A 3,541-nucleotide genomic window follows, 5' to 3' on the forward strand; every position below is an offset into this window, starting at 1 on the left:
CCGCCCCCGGGCCGCTCGGGGCACCCGCCGGCCTCCCGCGCCCGCACCGGTCTCTCCTCAGCGCGCAAAGCTTTGCGGTGAACCGATGTGTAAAGTCGTGTGTCCCGACAGGAGTGTAATGCCTCTTAAGAGATTTTTAATATTTAATCATTTATTCAATAACGACCATGAAAAAAACCTTTTCAGTTGCTGGGCCGTTCAGACATTTTGCTGCACGCACTGAACAAATACCTGTGTATAAGGTGGTTATATATTCACCTTAGAACTTTCGTATGTTCTACTATCTGCAGTTTTCTTAACACCATTTTACTCCTAAAAACTACTTGCAGCTCTGTTAAAAGCATGTTACATATTCTGTCAGGTGTCTGTCGAGGGTTCCTGTCAGGAAGCCACAGAGGGAGTCAAGGCCATCAACTGGGACTGGAGCATGAGCCATGTCTGGTCTGGTTTTAATTTCTAGGACATTTTAAGCAGGCCCAAGAGGTGGGCCCTTTGGCATCAGATCATGAATATTTTCAAGGAAAGGCAGGTATGCATGTGTGCAATTTTGGAAGACAGAAAAATCCTCTTTGTTGCTCTGTTATTACAAGCATCAGATGTTTAGGACATCTATTTGTTCTGCAAAGAGTTCTATGTGAGAAACTAACACAAGATTTTGGGATAACACAACAGAGGGGCAAATTTCAGCCTTTGCACAACTACGGTGTTCAGGGTAAGGTTGAGCTGAAAGTCCTCAAGTGTCATGGAGTCCCCCCTGTTAGCATTGGACAGCAACATCCTACCTCAAAGACATAACATTAACAGACCACAGAAGCTATTATAATCTCAATTCAGAGGTAGCCTATCTGTCATCCCATATCTGTACAAAGTGACTCGTGCTGTTGGCTCTAGCAAGGTCTGTGCTCACACCTGCCAGACCGCTCTGTTCCCTAGTCCCACTGGATGGATTTGGAAAGCCCCCAGTGAAGCACACATGCAGATTGGCATCGTATTCCCTTGAACCAGTAGCTGCCACCGGAGTCTGAACAAGGAGCCTTCCACAGAGGTCTGCTACAGAAACAAGATACTACTAAGCATCTTCTTCTTGCCATGTTTCTTCCATGCTTTTCTAATTTGGGAATGGAAAACACAGGGCAGCACCATCAAAGGGTTGCTGAGCCAGGCCTAAGCCAAGATACACTCATCTTTCCACAACCAGCCTGGCACTATTCTTTGGAGCAGAATAAATGTCCCCAGACTATGCCCATACATAAGTGGTTTATCTGGTCCTTCCTCCTTGCTTCCTGTGCAGTGTGCCCCGCTGCCACACATGGCCCCAAGAACTGCTTCTGCCATGCTCTGCATTGTGTCCGAGCTTCCTCAGCTGCTTTATATCTTCTGCAGCTATTTATGCATAGGAGTAGCATGTGACTAAAACCACAACAGAGCTGAGGGTGGTTATATGCACGCTGCACTATCATCAATGAAAATGTGCATGTCTGGGGATGTGTATCCTCTAATTCAGTGCAGTGTGAGAGCAGCCTGGATTTCTGCAACATGCCCTGCTAGGAAAACATCGTGGCATCCGACTAGCTGGAAAGAATATGAAAATGTTGTTGCATGCACAAAACAACAGTAGTTGTTGCAACTATGTCAGGTGAGAATGTCAGGCTGCCAACAAACACAAGATTACAAACAGGCCTTTAAACTCTGATTTCTGTGGTTTCTTAGAGGTATAGGTGGAATATTTGGCTATAAAGTACATGCTTTGTACTTCACAGGCCATGTCCAGAGATTAAACACAGAAGCCTTGTGTGTATGTGGAAGCAAAGTTATGGCACCATGCAACTGTAAGGGAAAAAAATCAGGACTGACTGCATTTCCTCTCAGTAAGATATTTGTTTTGCAGGATGAATACCCGTAATTAGCATGCTAACATACTGACTCTGATTTGTCCCCTGGTGATTAACTCTGCAAAGTCATGAAGATTGGAACTTTGCTGAACGAGAAAAAAAAAAAAATCTCTTAAGTTTCAGTGGAGACTTTTGATGCTGCCAACAGCTAGGAATGCCATTTCATCTTAAATCAAGGCTAACATAGGACAGCCAACAGAATCTGGAAATTAGGGCTATACTTTTCAGGGGTTTTATATTACTTGTTTTGAACAGAGCTGAGAGGAGCTTGGCATGAAGCCACTGTCCAAAACAATGCAAGGAAGCATATGTGGTTTGATAATTACTCAATGCCATTTGGGCTTTCAGTTTTTTCTGTCTTTCCGTCCAAAAGGGTTTGAGGGTTCCAGGATTCCATTTCCTCTACAGTAAGAAACTCTACTCTATAACATTCACAAAAATCCTTTACCACTGCAGTTTACACCTATGCCACCTCCCAAAATGCAAATGTTTCCTGTGTTACATTATTTAGTAAGTTGATTAAATCAGGACTTGACCTACATGATCTATTTTGCATCTATGCTTTTGAATAAGAATTTCCAGTAGCTAAACTCTGACTAACCCCACCGCCCAGTGTTCCTTCTTCCGCTTTTTAATTCCCTGGCAATGTTGGTGATTTTCTACGTACAACCCAAACATAAGTGACCCTGACTGCCCAGGGCTTCTGGCAGCTTGGAAGTGTGAACAGTGAGTGGGGGACTTACACCAATTAACATTATAGACCTGAGTCCCTTCCCATAATTTCATTGTCCAGGGTGACTACACACTAGGCTGACAAGTGGGTACCAAATGGAGAACAGAGAAAACACATGAGATAAGGAAGTGGAAAAGAAACAGGGGAAAGATTATGAGGAAGCAAGGCAGACATGGTTTTTAAAAATTAGTTAGGTGAGGGAATAAAAGATATTTTCTTATTAAACATTGAGTGCAATGATAATGTTTCCAATAATATTACCTATGACTTCAGAGCAAAAAGGCTCTCTTTGAACTCTGGGCAAGACCTATTTTATTGCACCAAGTGTTTCTGGGTGGACAGGTGGACAGACTCTTAACTTTAGATCATGTCACAGTTATACCCAATTCAACCTTTTCCATCAAGTGATTTTGTTTCTCTGACTCTAGAATTTCATCCAAGCTCCTTCTTACATTTTGTTGTAAGATATAAAAAGACAGTACTGGAACAGAGGGCTACTGCACAATCTCACTATTACAGAAGTAATCTTGTTGATAAGTCTTCATGGTTTATGAAAACTAGAAAACACAATAGCAACTCAAACTACAGCTCCATTTACCTGAATTTATCACCAGGAAATGGCTTTACAGCAGCATAAGTTAGACAAGACCCACAGTTTTAGGCTGCAGTACCATACATAGCTAAGCTGATGAAAGAGCTAGTTATATAGAAAGAAGGCTGGCTCCCCTGCTTTCTTTTCCCTGTGTGGTCCTGTCTCTTCTGGCAGCAGCAAGCTGATAGATTAGCTCAGCACACCTTGTAGAACCTCACCCATAGGCAGACCTGAGTCTCAAGACCTGTCATGGTCTCAAAACAACAGTTTAAGTTTCAGTATATGTTCAGTATACACACTGAAACAAAGCCCAAATAAATGATG

Source organism: Manacus vitellinus, unplaced genomic scaffold (genome assembly GCF_001715985.3).
Source record: "Manacus vitellinus isolate BGI_N305 unplaced genomic scaffold, ASM171598v3 scaffold_47_pilon, whole genome shotgun sequence".
Taxonomy (NCBI): domain Eukaryota; kingdom Metazoa; phylum Chordata; class Aves; order Passeriformes; family Pipridae; genus Manacus; species Manacus vitellinus.